Source organism: Temnothorax nylanderi, unplaced genomic scaffold (assembly GCF_030848795.1).
Source record: "Temnothorax nylanderi isolate EJ_2023f unplaced genomic scaffold, tnyl_v1.0 TNYL_tig0098_pilon, whole genome shotgun sequence".
Taxonomy (NCBI): Eukaryota; Metazoa; Arthropoda; class Insecta; order Hymenoptera; family Formicidae; genus Temnothorax; species Temnothorax nylanderi.
In genome coordinates this window covers 627,491-654,868 of record NW_027249160.1, presented here as the reverse complement: position 1 = coordinate 654,868, position 27,378 = coordinate 627,491, and the positions used below count along the sequence as shown (strand labels likewise).

At 39.1% G+C, this 27,378-nt stretch overlaps 3 long non-coding RNA genes across 3 annotated transcripts in view; all 3 read left to right on the top strand.

Moving 5' to 3' along the window:
* Window positions 1-11,771, top strand: part of LOC139775395 (uncharacterized) — a 57,139-nt gene extending 45,368 nt beyond the window's left edge. The window contains exon 3 of the long non-coding RNA XR_011718822.1: window positions 11,653-11,771. This is a non-coding gene — a long non-coding RNA (uncharacterized lncRNA). The remainder of the gene's footprint in view (window positions 1-11,652) is intronic.
* Window positions 11,772-21,856: 10,085 nt separating this feature from the next.
* On the top strand, window positions 21,857-22,349 carry LOC139775422 (uncharacterized). The gene is made up of 2 exons (XR_011718826.1): window positions 21,857-22,059; window positions 22,127-22,349. It is a non-coding gene; the product is annotated as an uncharacterized lncRNA (long non-coding RNA).
* A 482-nt stretch (window positions 22,350-22,831) lies between these two features.
* LOC139775443 (uncharacterized) lies at window positions 22,832-27,054 on the top strand. The gene is made up of 2 exons (XR_011718830.1): window positions 22,832-26,910; window positions 26,974-27,054. It is a non-coding gene; the product is annotated as an uncharacterized lncRNA (long non-coding RNA).
* The last annotated feature ends 324 nt before the right edge of the window (window positions 27,055-27,378 follow it).

Sequence of the window (27,378 nt, the reverse complement as noted above, 5' to 3'; positions counted from 1 at the left end):
AACATGCACCATCGAAAACTACCTGTGAAGATTGGTTTAAACGCTTCAGAAGTGGCGATTTCGACACTGAGGACAAGGAGCGCTCCGGAAGACCAAAAACAATTGAGGACGCCGATCTGCAAGCGTTATTGGATGAAGATGATACGCAAACACAAGATCAACTTGCGGAGGCATTAAACATGACTCACCAAGGTATTTCCAAACGTTTACATGCCATGGGAAAAATTCAAAAGGAAGGAAAATGGGTGCCGCATGAGTTGACTGAGAGACAGATGGAAAATCGAAGAGCCACTTCCGAAATTTTGCTTTTGCGGCATGAAAGAAAGAGTTTTCTTCATCGAATTGTTACTGGCGATGAGAAGTGGATATATTTAGAGAATCCCAAACGCAAAAAATCGTGGCTTTCACCTGGTGAAGAATCAACATCGACGGCACGGCCAAATCGTTTTGGAAAGAAGACAATGCTCTGCGTTTGGTGGGACCAGAAAGGAATCGTGTACTATGAGCTGCTGAAACCGGGCGAAACTGTCAATGGGCATCGCTACCGACAACAACTGATCAATTTAAACCATACATTGCTCGAAAAACGGCCAGAATGGGACACGAGACACGAACGACTGATATTGCAGCACGACAACGCTCCGTGCCATCGCAGTTCCATCGTCCAGGACACCATCAAAACGCTGAAATGGGATCTGCTACCGCACCCGCCGTATTCGCCAGACCTGGCGCCTTCCGATTATCACTTGTTCCGGTCGATGGCGCATGGCTTGGCTGGGCTACACTTGACCAATTTCGAAGAAGTGCAAAATTGGTTGGATGAATGGTTTCGGTCCAAAGACGCGTCGTTTTATTGTCGCGGTATTCATGTATTGCCAGAGAGATGGCGAAAATGTATAGCTAGCGAGGGACGATACTTTGAATAAACCTTTTTTTGTATTTCTCTTGAAATTTTCCATTTTTTATTGATCAAAAAAACCCGGAAACTTAGTTGCGCACCTAGTACAATTATAATCAATATACTTCAGTGACGAAGTCACGACGTTTAGTATCGCACAATTCAATAAGGAACAGCGGTCCGACTACTCGGGGGAACGACTCCCGGAATTACAAATATGGTGACGCTAGCACAGCTTTCCGGAGAGTGAGCTTTCCGGCAATCCAGTGCTCCGGCGAAGGCCCAGCTTAGGCCGCTTTGATAGCTGACGCGTGCGCGTCTCGTTAGTTTCGCCGGTGGGCCTAATGATTTTCGGGCGGCCCCGTCAATTTCCCGGCTTTCTCCGACGACAGCTGGTTTGGCGTCCTTGTCCGCCTTATGGACTAAGTCTAAGTGTGGCTGATATCGCTGTCTTCTCCTCGCTCTTACAATTGCTGGCACGGGTTGTTCATTCCCACCGATAGTTCCTTTATACCGTATCTCGTTTTTAAGATTTTCGAAATAATACGTTTCCTGTTCGCCTGAGTCGCTCTAAGCATCAACATAACATATTTATACAGAATAACAACATCATATGTACGCCAAAAGAACTCCCGACGAGTCGGATCGCATCGATGTTGAGGGAATATGATTATACTGTTACATTCTTCCCTCTCAAACCTCAACGTCGTAAGCGAGTAATTTTCCGGAACTTGTCGAGGAAAAAGAACTAATTTAGAGTCACCTTAATTGCTCTAATTTCAAAAATAACATTACGGCCGCGAAACCCGTAGTCCTGGCTGAGACATTTACTTGAACACATTGCAATTTTAAATTCTCAATTCAACACATTAGTCTTTATCATATCTCAAGGCCAGGTTAAGGTGACATATATAAAGATAGAGAAAACAACACAAGTCACAACAATATGCGTTTACCAACGAAAATTTGAACACGGAAGGGAAAGATCATAGAACAAAAGAACCGTTGAGCTTACACCTGCTCCCAGAAAGACAAAGAAGAGAATTACGACATGAACGCGATGATATGATCGAGATATTTAAATTAGCGACGCCAAATTTATCTACAGAGACATTTATTTAACTCGCAAGCTCCGTCGCGGTACCTTGAGATCGGTCACGTAATATTTTCCTATGATTTTATCGTTTTTATCTACCAGCTCGACCGTCATTGGGCCTAGAACACGTTTGATCGTAGCCGGTCCGACATAACGCTGGGCTAACTTGGCATTATAGCCCTCGGCCTTGTTACTTAATTTCTTGTTAGGGTAGTACACCTCCGTCCCTACTTCCAAGGCTACTTGTTTAACTTTATCAGAATTGAGCTTGGCTAGTCGCTTTTCCGCATAGTTTTTTAGATTTATTTCAATAGCGTGCCTTAGTTCATCAATTTTATTTATTCGACTGACCCAATTATCTACATCATCTACTGTATCCCCGGTAAAAGGTTGTACTGAGTCATCCGTCTTATTAATAGCGTGCCTAACCAACGCTTCACGACCATGGTTTAGATAGAAGGGGGAAATTCGACTTCCCGCGTGGGGGACGGTGTTATATGCCAATTGGAACTTCGACAGATGTTTATCCCATTCGTTTTGTTTATCCTTAAGGAATGCAGCAATCATAGGCTTTATAGTTCTATTTACACGTTCGACAGGGTTGGCTTGGGGATGTGCTAACGGTGTAGTAAGGTGTTTTACGCCTCTCGCGGTTAACAAAAATTTTACATTTTTATTTATATATTCTAACCCGTTATCTGAAATTATCGATCTGGGTGTTCCCCACCTGTCGAAGACAGCATCCAATACCTTCGCGACAGTTTCACCTTTCTTATTTCGAACCGGAATCAATTCGATATATTTTGTATAGAGGTCCTGGACAACCACGATATGTAGGTTACCCCTTTTTGAACGCACTGACATGTCGGCTGTATCTATAGCTAATTGGGCCCACAGGGACTGTAGCGGACGTGTCACTAAGGGACCTTTTAACGGGTGCTGATTATCTTTAACCTTGATACATATTTCACAGTCCTCGAAATAAGATTTAACATCATGCGACATCCCCGGCCAATAATAGTTTTGTCGGATACGGTCTAGTGTTTTATCGCGACCTAAATGTCCCGCTTGTGGTTGCTCATGATTCTCTCGGATTATTTCCAAGATTTCGTTCGGTTTTACTACCCTTTTCCACGGACTTTCGTCATCGATTATCGCCTTAGCATAATCGGGTCGGTAATACATAAGTTCGCCATTTTCTATTTTCCACTCATGGAACCTATCTGGTTGTTCGCTAACGAGATTACGTTTTGCCTCATACCAATCTTGGCCGTAGATTGAGTTTAATTGGACTCGATTCTTAATTGCTTCTTCGACGATTGTCTCCCACCCGATTGAGTCTACATCGATATCAAACATACGGGAGAGAGCGTCAGGCGCTTCATTAGTTGTGCCACGTTTATGTTCTACTGTCATGTTATGTTGGAGTGAATAGATTGCCCAACGGGCAAGTCGTCCTAACGGGTCTTTCAGTCCATAAAGCCACTGTAAAGCTTGATGGTCTGTAACAACCTTAAACGGCATGCCTTCAAGGTAACACCGGAGCTTCCCGACGGCCCATACGACAGCTAGGCACTCCTTTTCTGTCGTCGTGTAATGGAACTCCGCGCCCCTCAATGGTCGACTCAGTACCTCAATTAATAGTTCTCTGTCAGAATCGGGATCTTTCTGTACTAATATCGCTCCCAATCCGAAGTCACTAGCATCAGTGTATAAAACAAATGGTTGACCTGGTATAGGAACATGTAATTTAGGGGCAGCAGCGAAGAGCACCGCAGTTGCGGCGGTGTCCGGATCTTCCCCTCGGACCTTGAAAATCCAGGAGAGGACCACGTGGAGGTGTCGCGCCGGTTCGTACCCATATCCGCAGCAGATCTCCAAGGTAAAGAGCTTCTAGTCGATAGACTAATGTAGGTAAGGGAAGTCGGCAAATTGGATCCGTAACTTCGGAATAAGGATTGGCTCTGAGGAGCGGGGCGTGTCGGGCTTGGTCGGGAAGCGGGTTTGGCTGACATGCCGGGCCTGGGCGAGGTGAACCGATCGGCGTTCTTGCGCCGGTCCCGGGGATCCGAGCTCGGTCCCGTGCCTTGGCCTCCCGCGGATCTTCCTTGCTGCGAGGCTTCCGTGGCGGCGCGAGCCGTCGTGGTCGTCCTCTTCGGCCGCCATTCAACGCTCAGCTCAGAAATGGCAGAACGTTTTACTCCATCGAAAGCATTTTGTTCGACTTCGGTCCAGCGCCAAGGAACTTTAGGGCTCGTTAATTTATTTAATGGTCCTTGTATTCGAGCGATATTCTTTAAGTGCCTGTGGTACCAGTTGACTAAGCCGTTAAATTGACGTAGTTGTGTACGGTCTTTTGGTACTGGATAGTCAAGGATTGGCTGTAATTTTTCAGGATTAGGTCGCATTCCAAACTCGTCAATAATGTAACCCAAAAATTTAACTTCCTTGCAAGCAAAACTACTCTTCTCGCGGTTGATGATTAATTTAGCTTCTCTTAAGACTTTAAATAGTATTGAAAGTATGGAAAGATGTTCGTCGAGATCTTCACTTACCACGATCCAATCGTCGAGATACGCAAACACCTGCTCGATCCATCTATTCGGTAATTTACGTTCTATTATGATTTCCCTAATACGTCTCTTTAGCAGATCCATTAAGCGTTGGAACGTCGAAGGGGCGCCCGTTATACCATAAGGCATTCTAAGCCATTCCAAAAGACCCTTGCCTTCCACGACAAACGCTGTATACTTTCGACTCTCTTCATCCATGGGGATCTGATGAAATGCTTCGCTCATGTCCAAGGTCGAAATTATCCTGGCGCGATGCAGCTGAGCTAGGATCGATCCCATTTGTGGAAGGGGATAGGCAGGTTTTTTCGTCTTTCGATTTACTGCTCGATAATCAATACAAAATCTTAGCCCGCCATTAGCCTTTGGTGCTACAACCGGCGAGCTCGCCCAACTACTATTACTCCAAGTCACATAACCCTTGCTTAATAAACGATCTATTTCTTCATTTATGAAAGTACGTACTGCTTCACTACGTCGGTAAGGCCTTTGTCGATGGGGCACGGGGTCATCCAGTTCAATTACATGTTTAATTAAATCTGTTACGCCCGAAGACTCGATATCAAATTTGGCAAATTCGTCATCTAAGAAAGATTTCAATTTCTGTGCTTGATCGACTGAGAGGGTATTTAACGCTGTTGGAGAGACGAAACGATGTGAAAGGGGGTAAGAGTATTCGCTACCCGAAAGTGTCCATGTTCTTTTGTTCGGATCTAACATGACTTTAAAAGCTAACCAAAAATCCATACCCAAAATTACATCGCTTGATAATGCCGGGAGGATACTGAACCATTGTGGCCCATAAACATCGCCTATGTCTATTACAAAACACGCCCCTCCTTCGGTTTCGACGAGTGAGCTATCTCCTAGGCAAACCTTTACGGTCGACGTTGAATCTGGTGCAATATTGTTGACCCTGAGGGATTTAACGCGTTCGTATGCGCTTTTACTGATAAATGACCTCTTACTGCCACTATCTATGATTCCCTTTATAGTCTCGCCAAATATAGAAATTTCTATTGGGATTTTAACGACTTCGACCGGCTCTCTCGTACCATTGCTTTCGCAAAAAATTCGTCGCTGGGTTAATCGATGGACTAGATGGGGTGACAGACCTTTTGGTTTCCAGTCTTTTAGTAGTTCGATCTCGGTGATTTTCTTGGGATTTTCTTTAAGGTTATTGTTCAAATTTCCACACGAAAACATTGACAATTTTGTTTCTCCAAGGTTCTCGTTGAAAGGGATTGACTTTATTTCGGTTTCGTCTACTACTAACTCTATTTCCTCCTCCGTATCATCGTCAACATCTATTAGGGGTATATCGCAGTCGTTGGTCGATAGATTGTCTTTGACACAACATAAAGAGTCGGTTGTTATATTATTTAATGTTTTGTCTAAAACTTTTGTTTGATTTATTTTTAGCTCAGTCTCAGTCTTCCCTTCGTTCGTCGGTGCATCGAGACCTTTTCTTTCCTCATCCGTGCCCCTTGGCGCAGTAACCGGAGGTGCGATTACTGGGGGCTTTCCGCGTTTCCCGACAGTGTTGGACACTCGGGATTCACGTGTCCTTTCTCGCGGCAAATGTGACAGACATCCTGCCGTTTGGCAGTCCAATAGCGCGATGCGTGTCCCCATTCACCGCAGTTATAGCAAATAACTTTACTTAAATCGCGGGGGGAATTTGCTTGCGTTTTCTTGACGTTGTCTTGTTGCACCGACGAAGAGTTTCCGGTCTTGTTAGTCTTCTCGTATTGTGTTAGGTTCTGTTCCAGTCTCTGTCGTGTTAGCGATTTTGAATTAATTTTCGTTTGTGGTTTAGTTTTGTTAGCCCGTGAATCTTTTTGCTGGAGAGCATATAGGTCAGTTGTCTGTCCGTCATTGTCATCGTCGTGTGATAGCTCTGATTCGTCTTCGTCTTCTGAGAATTGGTTCTGCATATAATTCAAATCGACTTTATTCCTTTTGGAACGCGGTTCTCTTTGACTTTCGACTGAGCGGCGATAGAGGTAGCTTCTCTCGTTTGCGTAATGTAAAAATTCGTCATAATCATTCAATGGAAGATTGAGGATTTCGAAAGTTATTCGTGGATTAAATTTAATCAAGATTTGTTTTAATTGCTCTTTAAATGTTGGGGGGTGCATCATTCGTTCAAAGATGAAACGAGCTCGGCACGTAAATTCGGCTAGACTTTCCCCCTTTTCAACTTTTAAATCTCTAATTTCCACAAATAGATCACCATCGGCCTTTTTCACGCCCCACTGATAGCGAAAGGCTTTAGAGAATTCTTTCCACGATCGCCAACTCCGTTTACTAATCAAATACCATTGTCGATAAGCGCCCTCAAAGATATTCGATAAACATGGAACGAATAGGTCTTTATTTATCCCGCTAGTACTTAATAGGTCTTTCAGAATAAGCAAAAATTGATCTGGATCTTTTTCCGTCTTAGGAAAGTTAATTTTCCAGCTGCTAACGATTCTACCTATCTTCATTCCCGGGTTGTAATCCCAATTACTAGAATGAGACGGCGATGGCGTACGTGAAGTCGTTCGACTATTTCTATAGTATTCGCGGTTAGAACGATGATACTCGTCGCTGTCGCTCGAGTCGCTTGTCTGCCACGACAAAGTACCCCGTGTTATTGTTTTCGGTTGTCGGTTATTCGAGTGCTGCGACGGGGATCCCGTAAAGCCGTACACACTGCTAGGGTCCTTCATATTTCTACTACGCGTTTCAACTCCTGACTGAAGACTATCCTGACCTTGCGAGCTAATAACATTTCTGTTATGTACCGGATTCGAGTTCGAATCTGTTTCTAATAATTGATAATACTCATGGTTCGACATGAGTTTCTCCCCTGTTACCGTCTTTCCGTTTGGTAAACAGTAAATTACTGTTACTCTTTGCGGTAGCGTTATGGGGTCGGTGACATTTACAAGCGATTTATTCCCGATGTATTCTCGGTTTCATCATTAAAGTGAACTCTACGGAGTTCTCTCTCTACGGATTCTTCATGCCTTATTGGTATGTCCGGATTCCCGTTCCCTTTATTCCTTCCAAAATTCTCAGGTCTGACGACAGACGGTCTTTCCTGATTTTTTCCGTACGCTACAAAGGCCCCCTCTCGACTATTTAATTGACGCGAGGGTATTGGTTGATTGACTTGACTTATTGTCTCTTCATCTTCATTTAAATTTTCGCCACCCGGAGGATAGACAGACGACCCCCCCAATGGCGTTATATTACCGGTCGCGTCTCCCCTCTCAGACCGTGGTTTAGATCGCGACGGATTATTAATATTTTGTTCCATAAAAGTCTTAATTAAACTCATCATGTGAGTATTACTTTGTATTATATCGTTCAAACGAGTATTATTTGTAACTAACTTATTCACTTCTTCCCCGATTGTCTCGACCGCTGTCAATCTAGCATTAACACTTTGTATTTCATTACGTAAAGTACCTATCGCCTCTCTCTCTATAGGCGTAAATCTTCCTACATCATTTAATACCGGAGTATTTCTTCCGCGACCCCGTCCTAATAATACCGGTGTTCCGCCCCCCCGCACCATAGGAGGTGGCACCACATTATTTTGTACGGACTGCATAGAGGTACCCGCGTCATCTGGAACCGACTTCGACGAATCTATTGCCGCCTGATCGTCCCCTGAATTAGCGGTTCTCTTGGTCAATTCGTTATCCAACAAGCCCCCCCCCCTTCCTGGGCCAAGAGGACCGTCTCATCAAGTCGTAAGGAAGAACTGCGAGTCTCTACTTTTTTACTTCTAGTATTTCTCGGCATAGTTTTCTTAGGCGGCGAAATGAATAAAGAAGTCATACTAATATGACCTTATATGTAATATTGAAGCACTTTTCCGGAGAAGCTTCACGTAACTTTACGTAATCGACGGGTAATTCGATAATCCGATTATAATTAACGAATAAATGCTCAAAGGTAGTTCAACCGAAAGAATCTTTTCTCGCCCGATTCCCGGTGTAAGTATGTTCGGTCACTTTATTTCACTGATTTTCACTCAATATATTTAATGTGCATACATTTATAAGTCGGGGTAATATAGATTATACTGAACAATGTGGAAATACAAGAAATTCAAAATACGAGAAACATATCATTGGAGTATGGAAGTACAGAATTCAAAGTACAGGAAACATTGAAACATTATTGAAATTAAACATAATATTGACATTAGATATAGAGGAAGTGTGTATAAACACGCAACGGGTTCAGACATCCAAACGTTTGAAATTCGGTAATATTTAACTTGAATATTTTCTCCACTGGATTTACTTTAACTTTATTTAAGAGAATCTCTACTTTATTAATACCAAATCTCCAACAGGCTCCACGTTGGGCGCCAAATGAGACAGGCTGTTTTCTTTTATTAATTATTACCAATATCGTTACCAGTATTATCGTTAATTATTTTTATAATTTATTAATTATACATATTACAGCCTTCACCCGACGCAGCCGGGTCCGTAGCCGTCGGGGCTCTAAGTTTACAAAAGAAGTATTTACAGGGCGCCAGCCGATTTTTACAAAATTGGCAAAAGGGTACACAACAAAACTCAGGGGTGGATGGTCGGAGGGACCCTCAGATATGACAGAATTAGATTTTCGCTTATTATCAATTCACATATTTAACATCATATGGTTAAATTATATAATTATGACTCAGGCAAGAGAATACAGATTTATTATGATACTCACAGTTGCCGACAGGAACTTCTCGACAAATTCTTATATACAATTATAATCAATATACTTCAGTGACGAAGTACGACGTTTAGTATCGCACAATTCAATAAGGAACAGCGGTCCGACTACTCGGAGGAACGACTCCCGGAATTACAAATATGGTGACGCTAGCACGGCTTTCCGGAGAGTGAGCTTTCCGGCAATCCAGTGCTCCGGCGAAGGCCCAGCTTAGGCCGCTTTGATAGCTGACGCGTGCGCGTCTCGTTAGTTTCGCCGGTGGGCCTAATGATTTTCGGGCGGCCCCGTCAATTTCCCGGCTTTCTCCGACGTCAGCTGGTTTGGCGTCCTTGTCCGCCTTATGGACTAAGTCTAAGTGTGGCTGATATCGCTGTCTTCTCCTCGCTCTTACAATTGCTGGCACGGGTCGTTCATTCCCACCGATAGTTCCTTTATACCGTATCTCGTCTTTAAGATTTTCGAAATAAACCTTAAATATATAGAAAAGAAACGCGTGTTTCTAAAATCATTTTGCAACCTAATTTTATAGTGTTTTAGCCTATAAAATGCGTCAAATTTAATTCTGTAATGTAAATATTATATTACTCACCTCTTATCGAAACTACCAGCAAAATTACAGTGAATAAGCAGAAAATCTTGCAGAGCGCAGTGTCTTCACATAGACGGCCGGAACGAACTGACAGCGCATTCGCGGGGGGTATTCCGTGTTAGTCTATGATATTAAGATCATTGTAGGCGCGTAATACAAATAGTTATTGAGTTAAACAGTGGCGCGGAATTGTCAACCGCGCGGTAATATCCAACTCTCCCCTACTTGGATACTCCGGTTGTGTTTATTGTCTCGGCACGTTGTGCACAGGGCACCGTGCAAGGTCAACTGCTCCGAGGGATTTTGCCTGTAGTTCAATTGATAAATTAACTTAGTTTTGATTCCGGTCGAACAAAGACCTCTTTCTCGCAGGTTCTCCTTGAGTTGGTTCACCGTAAACTTTTTCGCACTTATCTCGGCACACAGTTTGATTATTTGTTACCGTCGAACTTTGTTGTCAACGGGTTGTCGGACTTTGTTACCCGCTGGTTGCCGGACTTTTGCTGTCGCTGGTTGTCGAACTCTGTTGTCAACGGGTTGTCGGACTTTGTTACCGGCGGGTTGCCAGACTTTTGCTGTCGACGGTTGTTGGCATAGGTTTCGTTACCGGCGGGTTGCCGGACTGTTGCTGCTGACAGTTGTCAGATTTCGTTTCTGGCGGGTTGCCGGACTGTTGCTGCCGATGATTGTCGAACTTTTTGCTGCCGACGATTGTCGAACTTTGTTACCGGCGGGTTGTCGGACTTCTTGCTGTCGACGATTGTCGAACTTTGTTAACAGCGGGTTGCCGGACTTTTGCTGCCGACGATTGTCGGATTTTAGTAACTAACTCGTTTATTTAATTAAATCGACAGATGAAGATTTAGCATCTTCGTCCATAAGGGTTACGTGGATCTGCATCCAATCTTCCCGTTTTTTTTATCAAGAGCTTTGTCAGCTCAATGATCCTACGGGATCATCTTGTTTTTGAGCTTATGGGCTGGATATTGGCGGATTAATCTCGTCAGGTGAGTCTAAGATGATTCACCTCGTTGCGAAGCGAAATTTAAAATGCACAAGCTAGATAGTAGCAATATTACAATTTTAAACAGACCATGCTACTTACTTGATAAAGTGAGGAACAACACCAGCATTACTATTATACTTATTTTCGTAAAAGAAAGTATTCTAAAAATGATTGCTTCCTCTTATTTTTGAGCCTATGGGCTGGGCAAGCCCATAAAAATTTAGAAAATAATTTATATCTTTTGATCGGCTTAACTGATTTTGATGAAATTTTAATATGTTGTAGATATCATTGAGACACACTTGTGGAAAATTCGGGAAAGGTTTCTGATGAAAGAAACATTGATAAAAAAATTAATGTGTTCTTGATTTTTTTTATAACTGATATCTGCAAGCCCGCAAGGGATAGCCTGCGAAGGAACAAGGAAGGTCGCGAAATCGGTCTTCCAAAATGTAGATTTCTAATATAAGTGTTGGACAGAGTGGGTGCCTCAATCTCGGAGGGCAACTGTAATCCAACTGCTATTTATGATTACCGTCTATTTCGTATGATGATAGTAATGCTACGAAAGAAAGAAATCATGAAGCATGGTTTATTTTATAAAAATAAATGTTTGTAACTAATTCTGGCACAAATATAAGTCGGGGTGACAGTAACAGTCTGTTACTTTTGTCCCGCAAGTAATAATTATTATTGGTGTTAATTTCTATTTATTTATATATATTTTTTATTAAAATATTCTTATTATCATTTTAGAATACCGAATATACGAAAGAGAAAAACGAACAGAAGTAGCAACGTCCGAAATATTGAAAAATTTCTTTGTCTTGAAGCAATTATCAAGACTGAAATAAAATTTATTGCTACATTGATTATATGTTTGCATTTATTTTATTTTACCTTGTTGCAATTAGCCCTGAGCGCTGTTATAACCAGCCCTAGGGGTTGAGACAATCGTAACAAATCTTGAGCTTTATAAAATTTTTATTTTTTTATTTAATTATAAAATGTGAATAGATTTTATCCATACTATAATGTAAGCAAATAATGTATTTACCTTATGAAAAAGGAAAAGTTTATATATAAACAAGCAAATCGAAGACATTGACTCAAATAAGCAAAATGTTACGCTTGTTCCTGGGGTGCATTCGGGGAGCACGCTATTAGCACAATTATCGTCCAAAACTGTTCGAGGAGACGCTTTGTGGTGCTGTGATATCAAGAGACACGGTAGTGTCTCGTGCCAAGTACACGCGGAGCGAGACCGACCGTGACTCTTTTACGCGACGCGACGGGTTGCGAGTACCCAAGATGTTGAGATCTCGATAACGAGTGAACGGATCAAGTTCTAAGTAGGCTTGATCGATAGCTTGGGGTCGACTTTGGGGGGGTATCTCCTATAATATTTTCCGCTACGTGCCCTACGAGCGGAGATATTGCGACGCAAAGTCCAAATGTGAAAATTTATTTTTAAGATACGGAGATACGGAGATACGTCGTCGTCTCTCAATCAATATAACATATATATATCAGAAAATGTCACTTTCACTTTTTCGACGCTGGCGGCGCAGGTATCGCCAGTTTCGATATCGCGCGCGTATTTCGATCGATCTAGTAGGCAAATTAAATAAGGTCGATAGACTTATCGGTCAGGAGGAAGATTTCTATTTAGGTAAATTAGGTATTAGGTATATAATACATATTGAGTCAATTGCTTCATGTTTATCTGGAGAGATTTCGTATCCTTACATCGTATTACCACCGCTGCCGGAAAAGAAGGTTCTCTACGCTTGGCAGAAAGTGCCGCTAGGGAATTTTTAAGTCGATTCTTATGAATCAAGCTTGAATTCGACGTCTAGGTATCCCAGGTTGCCGATGACGAGGTCCAGATAGTGCGCTTCATAGTTTTCGGTGTCCAGGTGTAATAATACGTTGAATTCGATGTCTACGTGTCCCAGGTTGCCGATGACGAGGTCCACATAGTGCGCTCCGTAGTTTTCGGTGTCCAGGTGTAATCGTACGTTGAATTCGATGTCTAGGTGTCCCAGGTTGCCGATGACGAGGTCCACATAGTGCGCTCCGTAGTTTTTGGTGTCTACGTGTATTAATACCTTGAATTCGATATCCACGTGTCCCAGGTTGCCGATGACGGGATCCAGATAGTGCGCTTCATAGTTTTCGGTGTCCAGGTGTAATCGTACGTTGAATTCAATGTCTAGGTGTTCCAGGTTGTCGCTGACGAGGTCCACATAGTGCGCTTCGTAGTTTTCGGTGTCCAGGTGTAATAATACGTTGAATGCGATGTCTAGGTGTCCCAGGTTGCCGATGACGATGTCTAGATAGTGAGCTCCGTAGTTTTCGGTGTCTACGTGTATTAATACGTTGAATTCGATGTCTAGGTGTCCCAGGTTGCCGATGACGAGGTCCACATAGTGCGCTCCGTAGTTTTTGGTGTCTACGTGTATTAATATCTTGAAATTGATGTCTAGGTGTCCCAGGTTGCTGATGACGAGGTCCAGATAGCGCGCTCCGTAGTTTTCGGTGTCTAGGTGTAATAATACCTCGAATTCGATGTCTACGTGTCCCAGGTTGCCGATGACGAGGTTCACATAGTGTGCTTTGTAGTTTTTGGTGTCTAGGTGTATTAATAACTTTAAATCTGAATGTAGGACACGTAGATATCGAATTCGAGGTATTAATACACGTAGACACCGAAAACTACGGAGCGCACTATGTGGACCTCGTCATCGGCAACGTGAGACACCTAGACATCGAATTCAACGTATTATTACACCTGGACACCGAAAACTATGGAGCGCACTATCTGGAACCCGTCATCGGCAACCTGGAACACGTGGACATCGAATTCAAGGTATTAATACACCTGAACACCGAAAACTATGGAGCGCACTATGTGGACCTCGTTATCGGCAACCTGGGACACTTAGACATCAAATTCAAGCTTGATTTATAAGAATCGACTTAAAAATTCCCTAGCGGCAGAATTAAAATTATGTCATGACATAATAAAAATTCGCTGAATTAAAATTATGTCTAGACATAATAAAAATTGGACGAATAATAGTAATCTTTCGGAAGTAGAGGTTTTAAGCTTGAAATTTAAATTTTATTCATTTTTAAAGATAAATTTAGTGTTCCTTCAATTTTTGTGAGAAATGTATAATTTACTTTTACTTAAATATTATTAATTTTTATGTATTTGTTGGTATTGCTAATTTTGTGAATAATTAAAAAATAAAAAATAAAAATGTTTTGCAGATCCTTGCTTAACACTACAAAATAGGTGATATCAGTACAAAATTACCTTTTTCAAAAAAGGTAAAAAAAAGTGCCAAGTACACGCAATGTATTTTGTAAATTCAAAATTTAACCTAAGTGGTAGCTTTATATCTTTTTCACAAAATTATATTATCTAACTTAACTCAAGTGACATGTATTTAAAAAAAAAAAGATGTAAAATCTTTAATTTCTTCTTCACAAAATTATATTACCTAACTTAACTCAAGTGACATGTATCTAACCTAAGTGGTAGCTTTATATCTTCTTCACAAAATTATATTACCTAACTTAACTCAAGTGACATGTATTTCAAAAAAAGATGTGAAATCTTTAAATTAAATTGCGCCAATTGTAAAGAGAATATGTATATTGCTTTGAAAGATAATTGTTATGCAACTACTTTAAAGAAATAAAACCCAAGTGGTATCTTCGTATTCCTATTCAAGGGTCTTCCTATTCTAAACCCAAGTGATAATAGCTTCTTAATTCTCTTTAACAAATTTTTAATATTACAAAGAATCATTTTAATTACAAAGAATTAAAGAAGTAACAGCACAAAATAAAAATATTTAATTAAAACAAAATAAATAAATTTTTCTTGTAAAAAAACTTGGCGCTGCTAGACTTTGAAATTTAAACATTAAAATTTAAACATTAGTACTAAGATTTTTGATTGAATAAAAAACAATAAACATAATTTAGGGAAGAATGCGACAGGAGTAAAAAAGCAGCGCCAAGTTTTTTTACAAGAAAAATTTATTTATTTTGTTTTAATTAAATATTTTTATTTTGTACTGTTACTTCTTTAATTCTTTGTAATTAAAATGATTCTTTGTAATATTAAAAATTTGTTAAAGAGAATTAAGAAGCTATTATCACTTGGGTTTAGAATAGGAAGACCCTTGAATAGGAATACGAAGATACCACTTGGGTTTTATTTCTTTAAAGTAGTTGCATAACAATTATCTTTCAAAGCAATATACATATTCTCTTTACAATTGGCGCAATTTAATTTAAAGATTTCACATCTTTTTTTGAAATACATGTCACTTGAGTTAAGTTAGGTAATATAATTTTGTGAAGAAGATATAAAGCTACCACTTAGGTTAGATACATGTCACTTGAGTTAAGTTAGGTAATATAATTTTGTGAAGAAGAAATTAAAGATTTTACATCTTTTTTTTTTAAATACATGTCACTTGAGTTAAGTTAGATAATATAATTTTGTGAAAAAGATATAAAGCTACCACTTAGGTTAAATTTTGAATTTACAAAATACATTGCGTGTACTTGGCACTTTTTTTTACCTTTTTTGATACGATGATGACGTCACTGTAAAGGCAGCGTGACGTCATCACTCGCGCTATTTTTGTTATTATTTTCGAGGTGAGGCACGAAATGCTATGGGCACTTAGGCTGCGTTCGGGAAGCGCGCTATTGGCTCCTCGTACGAAGTTCATAGCGTTTGCGTTTATAGCTTTAATAGCGTCTCCCCGAGTGCACCCTTGGTCTCTCCTACGCTACGGTCTTCGTCGCGAGACAGATAAATACCGCGCGGCGCGGCGTGAACGTAACATTTCTTTGACCTGACAACCTGCGGACGGAATATTCATCGGCCCCCCGTAATCAACTATAACTATGACAACCCCCTAACTCACTCCAGATGACATATATAGGGCACCGTACAAGGTCAACTGCCACGTCGATAACATCTGAAGTACCAGATGATGAAGAATATCACCAAGCTGCTTATCGGGCTGAAGAACAAGATTATATCCCACAGATCCGAGAATATTCCGCCTATAGATCAATTGATGAATTAACTTATTGTTAGTTTTGCTTCCGGTCGAAAAGAGACCTCTTTCTCGCAGGTTCTCCTTGAGTTGGTTCACCGTAAACTTTTTTGCACTTATCTCGGCACACAGTTTGATTATTTCCCTGGTGGAAATAATTTTACAACAATTTACGTATTTCTATGAAAAATTACAATCTTCTACAACAAATCACAAATTTCTACAAATTTGTGAAAATTGTAGAAATTCATGGTGAATTGTAGTAAATTGTAGTAAATTGTAGTAAGTTGTAAAAAGTAATAGAAAATTGTAACAACTTTTTTACGAACATTTTTATGAGACGTAGTAAATCGTAGAAGTTGTAGATTATTGTAAAAATCATAACTATTTATAACTATCTACAACATTCTGCGAATATTTTTTATGAGAACGTAGTAAATTGTAGAAGTTGTAGATTATTGTAAAAATCACAACTATTTACAACTTTCTACAAAGTTCTAACAAAATTTTTTATAAAAATTTTAGTAATTAGTAGAAGTTGCAAATTATTGTAAAAATTACAACTATTTACAACTTTCTACAATATTCTAAAAATATTTTTATGATTAAATGTAAGATATAAACAAAGTATACTTGTCCCACTCTAACTTATACTGCATCAGTGTGCACTAGTTTAGCAGTGCAGGAATAGAAACAGATCTTATTGAAAGTTGTAGATTTCAGCATAGCCTGATGTAAAAATGTCGAACATGTCGCATATTTAGTATGTTTATCCAGTGAGAAGGTTGATGTCGAATCGACGTCAATTCAACGTCGATTCACCGGAAACTCATTGACATCGAAATTAACATAAAAAATCAGCTGATTTCAATCAAATTGTTTTGGCATCAAGAGTTGCTTCTTTCTAAGTTACCTGTGTTCAAAACTCTAAAAATTTTGTCTAAAATTAAGAGACTAATGGCCGGTATTCATAGTCGGATCTTATTTCAAGACCGTCTTAAGTTATGTCTTAAGACGCTAAAGCCCCTTACACAATGTCAGGCAACAGGCAATAGGAACAGGGAATAGAAATCAGAAATCATGTATAAATACATGTATAAATACAGAATAAACAGTGACACAGGCAATAGACACAGAGTTTCCGTCACGTTGGAAATTCTGTGCCTATTGCCTGTTGCCAACCAATCATAGTATTCGAATTTTTTAGGTTGTAATTAACGATTTTTTTGTTATTTCCTGTTCCTATTGCCTGTTGCCTGGCATTGTGCAAGAGGCTTAATACGGCTATGCGATTGGTTCATGACATTTTAAGATTCAACTTAAGACGGACTTGAATATAAGAACCGACTATGAATATCGGCCTGTCACCATATGAGAGTATGCATAGTCATCGGTTCGATATCGATCGACATCGAATCGATGACTATCTGCATACTATATGGTGATAGTCTCTTAATTTTAGACAAAATTTTTAGAGTTTTGAACACAAGTAACTTAGAAAGAAGCAACTTAATGCCAAAACAATTTGATTGAAATCGGCTGATTTTCAATGTCAAATTCGATGTTGATAAGTCATCGATTCGATATCGAATAGATGACCGACATCAATTTTGTAAGAAATATATATATATATATAATGAGCCGACCCTATTAAGAGCTGACACCTTCCGTACATCTGCTAACAATAAGTGTAACATATATAGACAATACGAAACGTCTTCATCAATCAATGTTGTAGCACAGTGCGGAAGGTGACTAACTCAAGAGCCAGGGGTTTCAGGTTCAAATCCAGCGGTGGTAAGCAAATTTTCTAAGTACAATATAAATTTATTTAATTAAGCTTGCACGTAATCAAGATTTTCAGCAATAAAATAATGTTCAACGAGAGAATTTAAGTAAATTTTATATTTTATTTTGTAGTATATTCAAAAAGTTGTAGTTATTCATAAAAATTTCTACGTAAATTTATGAAAAATTACAAACATGGCCCAAATCGCGTACTTTTGACGTAAAAATTACGTGAAAATAGCGTGAAAAGTTGTAATTATATTATAAGAAATTGTAGTTTTCGCATAATTTTTGCGTGAAAATTTGTAAAATTATTTCCACCAGGGTTGTTACCGTCGAATTTTGTTGTCAACAGGTTGTCGGACTTTGTTACCAGCTGGTTGCCGGACTTTTGTTGCCGCTGGTTGTCGAACTCTGTTGTCAACGGATTGTCGGACTTTGTTACCGGCGAGTTGCCGGATTTTTGCTGCCGACGGTTGTTGGCATAGGTTTCGTTACCGGCGGGTTGTCGGACTTTTTCTGCCGACGATCTTTGAACTTTGTTGTCAACGGGTTGTCGGACTTTGTTACCGGCGGGTCGCCGGACTGTTGCTGCTGACAGTTGTCAGATTTTGTTTTTGGCGGGTTGCCGGACTGTTGCTGCCGACGGTTGTCAGATTTCGTTTCCGGCAGGTTACCGTACTTTTATTGTCGATGATTGTCGGACTTTTTGCTGCCGACGATTGTCGAACTTTGTTACCGGCGAGTTGCCGGATTTTTGCTGTCGACGGTTGTTGGCATAGGTTTCGTTACCGGTGGGTTGTCGGACTTTTGCTGCCGACGAGCTTTGAACTTTGTTGTCAACGGGTTGTCGGACTTTGTTACCGGCGGATTGCCGGACTGTTGCTGCTGACAGTTGTCAGATTTCGTTTCTAGCGGGGTGCCGTACCTTTGCTGTCGACGATTGTTGGACTTCTTGTTGCCGACGATTGTCGAACTTTGTTCCCGGCGGGTTGCCGGACTTTTGTTGCCGACGATTGTCGGATTTTAGTAATTGACTCGTTTATTCAATTAAATTGGCAGATGAAGGTTTAGCATCTTTGTCCATAAGGACAAGTGGATCTGCATCCAATCTTCTGGTTTTTTTTATCCAGAGCTTTGTCAGCTCAATGATCCTACGGGATTATCTTGTTTTTGAGCCTATGGACTGGATATTGGCGGATTAATCGCGTCAGGTGAGTCTAAGATGACTCACCTCGTCGCGGAGCGAAATTCAAAATGCACAAGCTAGATAGTAGTAGTAGTAATGGTTATTCTGCCCTTTACGGGGTACAGAAGGAGACTACAAATATGTAATAGCAACGATTTTGCTACAACAGCAGAATTATAGTTCTTTCTCCAAATTTATAATTTTAAAATTTTTTCCGAGGATGATGAGCAACGACGGGCAATTTAAGAAATCCCTATCAAGTAAAGCATTATGTTCCATGGCGGTATTTGGTACGGTATAAAATCTGATTTTTTGACGCGCGCTTGTAACCTCTACCACGCCGTAAAAAATGCCATCGGTTTTAAGCGGTGAGCTGTCAAGCATGTAAACTTTATCAATTTTTTCATAAAAAAAGCACGACTCGCTCGAAATAACGCTACTTTGGATAAAACTGATATGTGACCCATGTCAATAAATGCGTCAAGTACATAGTAACATACATTTTCATACTGATATCCAGATATTATTTTGACGATCGCCATATACGGCGACGGTGAGGCACTCGGCTTCTCATTCGTAGGCTGCTCCAGATTCGTAGACTCTGTCTGCGTTGCAGTGTTTTTGGTCTTCTCGCTCCCGCATAGGGAGTCGTCGTAGAGGGTGCACTCACGAGCACCCCGGCGATTGCGAATTCGAGGGTATCTGGGTATCGTGCGAATTGCGCAAAGCCCTCGAGAAAGGCTATCTCGTGACGGACGTGAGCGAAATTTAGCAATACAGAGTTACGCGATACGATCCCGCTACACGTCAGGGCGGATTATTCGCCGAATATATAAATTCGTTTTTACAACTAAAGCAAGAAGCTAGCGGATGGCCGAGCGGATTTCGGAGTCGGCAACCGATCAGCTGTTTACGCCGTGGTCTTTCGCTCCGTCCCGAATGTTTACGTCGCGTATTCGAGACAAAGGGATAGAGCTAGCGCACGCAGAATAAAGGGAGACCGTTTCTCGGCCTCTCGAAGTTTCCGAGAATAACGTCGGTTGTTCCCGAAATAATGCTAAGTTTCACTTATACTTTTATTCGCGATTATTCACGCGGTCTTTTGCGAAAGCTCGCTTTCAAACATCAACCAAATAGACATCTGATCTAAATTTCTGGTTTATATCTATGATGCATAAAAAAACGTGAAATAATCGACTCAAATTTATTTAAATTATGCAAAATAATTGAAACATTATTTTTATTATTATTTGAGAAACGTATTTATATTCAAAATTGTCAACGACGAGGTAATGTACATTTCGTGGCGTCTGCGGGAAGAGTCGGTCGTGGCTTCCCCAGAGCGACGAACGTCGTGATCGCCGCGTACACAACGGCGCAAGCACGGCTAAAAGTGTACGAGTATCTCGAGCTGCTGGATAGACGCGTTTTATATTACGATACCGACTCGTGTATATATCTAAGTACGGACGATCCGAACAAATACGCACCGCGCACGGGGAATTTTATCGGCGATATTACGGACGAACTCGAGAGTCGCGGTACTTATATCGAGTCGTTCGTGTCGGGAGGACCAAAATTTTACTCATACGTTGTCTGCACGCCTGAAGGTCGTACACACGAGGTGTGTAAAATAAAGGGGATAACTTTAAATCATAATAATTCGTTAGTTGTAAATTTTAATAGTATGAGGAAATTAATAATAAACAGAGAGAGAGAGAGAGAGAGAGAGAGAGAGAGAGAGAGAGAGAGAGAGAGAGAAATAGCTTTATTACCTTCTCGGCTTTTTTATACATAAAATATTCTTAAATTAATTTATACATATAATAAGCATGGTTTTTAAGATAAAATATTTAATTTTGCGCACACATGTATTCACGTACGTACACCCTTACATACACGCACACACACACACACACACACACATACTCTCAAATCAAAATATAGAATTCAGCGATAACAATAATAAAGAGGATTTACAAAATATTAAGCATGGTTGTGTGCGTGCACACAAACAAAAACACACACACACACACTAATTCACAAACACAAATACGCTTTAAGAAGTTTAGGCGACGTTGATAAAAATAAATGTTGACATCTCATTTTAAAGCGTAAGAAGTTCCTATTTATGATAAAACGAGTCCGAACTCTTTATTTTTACCGTTTAGATATAGTAGCATATACGCGCACACACACACACACACGCACACACACACACACACACACACACACACACACACACACACACACACACACACACACACACACACACAAACACACACACACACACACAAATTAAAATTTAGAGTTCAGCGATAAGAATAATAAAAAGGATTGACAAAATATTAAGCATGGTTTTGAAGAAAAATATTTAATTTTGCATAAATATGCATGTACGCACGCACACCCCTATATACACTCGCCCGCGCGTGCACACAAACAAAAACACACACACACAAATACACACACACAAATACATACACACACACACACACTCATTCACAAACACAAATATGCTTTAAGACACACACACACACACACACACACACACACACACACACACACACTCATTCACAAACACAAATACGCTTTAAGATACACACACACACACACACACACACACTCATTCACAAACACAAATACGCTTTAAAAAATTGCGGTTTTTCCCGTGGGACATAGAGCGAATGCTGGGGCAGGGACTTGGGGAGTCTGTTTAGACGTTGGGTCCACAAAAGTTTACCCCCCCCCCCCATTGTCCGAAGATTTGGCGGAACGAAAGTTATGATACGTATTCTCAAAAAAGGAAAAGAAAATTTTGACATCAAGAATCTGAGATTCTCATGTGAGTTTGAACAACGAGTATCCTGCGAGAATTAAATAAGTTTCCTTATTCGAACATAATACACGTTTTTCGAAAATTACTGAGAGTATACTACGTTTTCTGCCATTGATCTTCTTCGAGCATCTTGCGATTCATGTTTGATTTCTCTAAACATCGAATACTTTATATAGATTGGCGAAATTTGCAACAAATTGGGGAGAACTGGAATATCGCAATGAGTTCTTATATCTTTAGTTCCCTTTTGAAATGTAAGTAAAATTAATATAGACGAAAAATATAACAATATTTGAAGTTTCGAAAAATATCGTTTTTCAGATATTGATTGATATGTTAACTGTGAGACAGCTATAACGAGAAAAGAACAAACGATCATACAATTCTTTAAAAAAAAAAAACATCATAAAGTGTACAGCGAGTTTGGACAAAGATTAACATGCGAGCATTCTGTAAGCTTTATTATTCAAGTAGCGTGGGCATTCTAACTTGAATTATATGAGTATCTTATGTTTTCTGACATAAAAGTAAATATAGAAAAACATTTATTGTTTTATTTCTTTAAAATAAATTTATGTTTGAAAAAATTAAACTAGCACAGTAAACAACTGTGCCGCAAACACGTAGAACTACGTCTACTTCACAGTATGGGCACAGCAACAACTGTGCCGCAATCAACACGTAGCACTACGTCAACTGTCAATGATGATGATTGACGTGATCAAGGAAGGCCAAGGCCCACACCGGGATGTAGCGCCGAGTTCATCATCAGTGACAGTTGACGTAGTTCTACGTTGTTGCTTAAAAAATAAACAAAAATATAAATCAAACAGGCACAGTAACAATTGTGCCGCAAACACGTAGAACTACGTCAACTGTCACTAATGATGAACTCGGCGCTACATCCCGGTGTGGGCCTTGGCCTTCCTTGATCACGTCAATCATCATCATTGACAGTTGACGTAGTGCTACGTGTTGATTGCGGCACAGTTGTTGCTGTGCCCATACTGTGCAGTAGACGTAGTTCTACGTGTTTGCGGCACAGTTGTTTACTGTGCTAGTTTGATTTTTTATAAATTTGATTTATAAATTTGATTTTTTATAAATTTGATGACCCTACGGGATCACCTTGTTTTTGAGCCTATGGGCTGGATATTGGCAAGCCTACAAGGGATGCTGCTAGATAATATTTTTTTAGTCGAAATTTGTCCGGTCTTGAAAATTCGGAAAGAAATCGACGATTATTTTATTGCTACAATAAATAAGCAGAAATTTAATTTAAAGATTTCACATCATTTTTTTAAATACATGTTGATGGTTACACGTACTTTCTTCTTTTGATACATTTATCGAATACGTATTGCAACTTTTCTCATAGGGCGGAAACTCTTTCTATTGGTGTTGAAATAATTCGTTATTATAAAAAAATTCGTCACTCACCGACCGATGCGCACCGACGGGCGGAGTTATTTAGCTACGATGATTCTGTAACACAAAAAATGAAAGATTCAAATTAAAAGAGACGTTCAAAATGCTCAACGTTTCAAAAAATAATTTTTACACGCGTCTAATTCGCCTTTCAATTAGATTTACTAATTTAACACTAATCCCTCCAACGTATTTTCTGGCACATCAGTCCTCCAGCCATGCACTTTCGAGTCCCACGCGTTTTTCAAAATGTTAATAGCTTTGAAAAATTCCCCAAAAATTATTATAATATCTTTGTACCTTCGACTAAAAATCAATGTAAAGAACATTTGGAAATCATTTATTTAAATATTTTTTTACAACAATTATATGTTGACAAACACACGTTTCGACTCGTTTTATTTAAAAAATCATAACTCACGAACAAATTGACGAAGGTTAATGATCAAACACGCAAATTAAAGCTAAAAGTAGTGCGAATGAGAAAAAAAATATGAGATAATTATTAATTAAATAGGAATACTTAATTTCGTCGCCGCAAATTTGGTAATTTTTAAATGGTACAGAAGGACTTTAAGGACTTAAAGAATGCTAGAAAAAGAATTTCTGAATAAGAAAAGACGAATTTGAAGTGTGACAGATATTTTTTATGTAAAAAATTAAATTTTTTTTATAATCGTAGCTCCTCCCCACCTCTTCCACCTGCCTCTGAGCCATAATAATCCTCTGTGAAATGTCAAATTTTTTTTAACGACAACAATATTTTAAATACGCTTAAATTATACACAAAAATACATTTTTATCGAAAAAAAATTCTCACTTACCTTTCACACAACACTGACGTAATCCCCCAACCATGCACTTTCGTGTCCCACCGAGATTTTGATTGTTCGCCGTTTCGAGAATAAATGAGCTGCGGCTCTGAAGTTTCTGCCTGAGGTTCCCTACCACAACAATTTTTTTAGGAGTGGGTGAGATTATCTGACGATCATTTGTTTTCCGGAACAAACGACTGTTAGAAATTCGTGAGACACGAAAGGGCGGGTTGGAGGGATTAGTGTTAATTATCTATTTTCCAGAATAAATCTTTACGAGAATAAACTTTTATAAAATTTTACATAATTTCTTTTTCTCTAATTGATGAAAGATGGTTGTTGGCATAGATTTCGATAAAGCAAAAAGTGAAAAGTTTCACGTGAAATGATCGATCCCCTGAGCCGAGCTGCCGAATCGTTCAGAGGTAATATTATGCTCTGTTGTATAATTAATGACGAATAAGCAAGTTGTTGAAGGGTCAGAACTCCATCAATTATATCAGAATTCCGAAATTGGGGTGCTAACTTCGCAGAGGTCTAGTTGTTCCTTCCCGGAGAAAAAAGATTATATATAATTATATATAAATATATATGAATTTTGTCTCTATATGATCATATATAATTATATATATATATATATATGAACATATATAATGATATTATATAATCATATAGGGTTATATATACTTCCATATGAATCTTATATGGATCCATATATGAGTGCATATATGATCTATTGTTCATATCTAGTTATATTTGGAATTATATATATCCATATATAATCATATATGGACCCATATATAATTTCATATATAGAGACAAAATTCATATGTAATCATATATAATCATATATATTTATATATAATTATATATAATTATATATAATTATATATAATCTTTTTTTCCCGGGTTGCTAGCCTTATTTTCGCGATTTCGGGACAACGCGGTCGCGGAGCGAGTCTCAAGCGCAATAATATAAATATAAGTATGAAATTATACGACCGTGTAAAATATACAATCAAACAAGGGAAAACGCCGTAATCGGTCAGGACTGGATCTTGCTTGTCCGAATAATATATATTAATTTTAGAGTGACTTTTTACGTACAATTCTTTGGCCCTTGGCAGACCACGCGCCGTTACTTCCGGACATAACGCAGTCTCAACCAAAGCCAGAACGATACAGTCACACGATTAAATTGATATCAATTTAATCATATTAAAACATACACAAGAAATTCGGATTAAACGATATGATATATCTATATATATATATACATATACATGTAGGATAGGATACTGAGAATATAAAGGAAAATGTTGCGAAAAAATAACACCCCAGCCAGGGTACGAACCTGGACCTCCCTCATTCCGTGACGGGCGTCTCACCAATTCGACCACTGAGGCATGTGGTGATATTTTTTCGCTACATTAGTTATAAGGAAGAACGTCTTTTTCGGCGACGTATATAAACAATAAGTATGAAATTATACGACCGTGTAAGATATACAATCAAACAAGGGAAAACGCCGTAATCGGTCAGGACTGGATCTTGCTTGTCTGAATAATATATATTAATTTTAGAGTGACTTAATATAAATATAAAACAAAGAAATAAAACTTATAAATAAGACAATAATGTATAAAAGAAAGAAGACATGGAAATTAAATATGTTTAAAGCATATCAACTATCAAAGTTGTTTCGTTCGCCCGTTCAAGCGGGATACTGACGGACAAACTTTTGATGCTTTCGCAAGTAGAGCTTGACCGCGTTGAAAAGCTGGCGCCGAAGGCAACAATATATGTATATATACATTGTAGCTAAGGAAATATGACTAGGATTTCCCATGATCGCGGCCGAATAATTATTGTGCGCCAGCGGAGTTAGAAAAAGACATCAGGCGAGAGAAAAATCCGAATACCGAATTTGAATCTATACAAAATTCTATAAGTGTGTATTTAAAATTGTCCGATATAACAATAAACAAGCTATTTACACAGTTATCTACAAGTATCTTTATTCCGCGAGCGACAGAACAATTCTTGGTTTGCGAGCGACGGGACTTAAACCGCGAGACTTATCGCGAGCCATGATCTCTTTTGGTTTAAACGCCGAGCGAAAGAAAAGAGGAGCTATCTTTCTTTACGCTGAATGAGACACACACTGTCACCGCTTATTTAATTGTAAGATTTACGAGCGCGAAGATTCGGGGTTAAATTTCGCATTGTTTCACGAACCTTTGCGTCCCAGTAATAATAATTAATAGCGTTTTTTTTTTTTGCAAAACTGGTGCGCACTCAGTGCACATTAAAGCCGTCATACAAGAAATCAACGTAAAGTGTATGTTTAATATAAACAAGTTGAGTCACGAAATCCTCAATATTCTTTGTTGTACTAATTGGTAAAATATATATATTGGTATTTTATCAGTCGAAATATTTGCATTTTACTTTAAAATACTTTAAATATTAGAGATTAAATCAGTGTACAATGGCTTTAATGTGCACTGAGTGCGCATTAGTTCTGCCAATGAAAAACACTATAAGACAAAGTCAAGGCTGACGGTCGACCAAGCAATTGCAGTTGTTTTTGTCCCTTTTCTCTAAAAAGACTTACAATTAGTTAACCCCCCTTGGGAAAAGCGGACTCTGCTAATTTTGTTTGTATATGTTATTATTAAATTTAAAAAATGTTGATTCAAGGCAAGCCGTAATGCGAGAATAATTTCTTCTTTGGGGATATCGAATTTTTTCGAGATATGCTCCCATCTGTTCAGCCATGCTGTCAATGGTTAAATCAATAGGGACGTTTGTAAAAAGTGACACGACGTCGAGAGAAATGAGAATATAGTTGTCTTTAAGGTACTGGCCACTCAAATCTCTGACCAGTTGGAAACTATATTTTATGTGGCTGTTTGCTTTTAGGATGTTGGAGGATATTATATTGTGTAAAAATCTTGCAAGGCTATGCAATGGACCGTCAATAAAGGACATTATGATTCTTAAGGGGTGATTTTGTTTATGAATCGAGTATATATGAGTCGTTTCTGCTTTCAAGGTAGAGTGAATAATTTAAACATCCTTAAGGCCATTGCACGTAACAAAGTTTTAGTCATAATCGTAAGGCCGTAAGAAAATAGACCAATCACAGTCGATTATTCTCCTCGCGCTTGAAGAATAATCGAGTGTGATTGGTCTATTTTCTTATGGCCTTACGATTAAAACTAAAACTTTGTTACGTGCAATGGCCTTTACGGATATCGATACACTGTACAGTAATATTTATATATTAATTTAAATAATATTTGTAAAATTAGATTTACACTATTT